Genomic DNA, 811 nt, shown 5'->3' on the forward strand with positions numbered 1-811 from the left:
AGCAGAGCAACAGAGGAAAATACAGAGCTGTTTGTTCCCTACATTTATCAAAGATCATTAACTTGGAGTGAGGTCACGTTTCTATAAACATTTGTCAGCAGGACCATTTGGAGAAAGGCTCCATGTGTTGCGTAGTTAAGCGTATAGTGCATGGAAACCAAGCGCGTTAAAAACGCAGATTTGCGTCATCCGTCTTGCACAGCTGTAATGTATAGACGCAAATCTGCTCCCCGGTCCACAATGTGGTATGACCCCATCTGAGGAAATTAAAAATACATATACGTAAGCTTTTATTACCTGATCTATCCACAAACAATGCCTGGAAGATGATCAAGAATTTAGTTGTATTCACTCCGAGGGGCAGAACTCAGAAGAGGGAGACATTTTTCACTTCACTATCTTTCTGTATTGTTTTCTTTTTGACCATAACTATGTGTTACTGTCATAACAACTCAAGAGGAAGAAGGAAACTTTTTAGGCTTTTCCCTCCTGCCCCAAACCTTTCTGAGTGAAAAACCCCTACCCACTTAGGAAAACACCTTGTTAGTAATTCTAGTTTCCAGCATCTAGGACTTGACAACCCCAGCTTCTAGAAATAGTTTGACTTGTCAGTAGGCCGGTTCTCAAGGTTGGCTCTGAAAGGTGAACCCAGCTTATAAATCCCATCAGTTTTAGACGCCCACCTTGCAGACACGCGCTTACCCTCACCAGTCACTCCAGTTTACTGAGCCCTGACTTCCTGACTCTGCGCAGAGCATTTTACATTCTCTTGTATGTGCTCCTCCTAGCTACTCAGGCTAAACTCTTGATA

Source organism: Hipposideros armiger, unplaced genomic scaffold (assembly GCF_001890085.2).
Source record: "Hipposideros armiger isolate ML-2016 unplaced genomic scaffold, ASM189008v1 scaffold_540, whole genome shotgun sequence".
Taxonomy (NCBI): domain Eukaryota; kingdom Metazoa; phylum Chordata; class Mammalia; order Chiroptera; family Hipposideridae; genus Hipposideros; species Hipposideros armiger.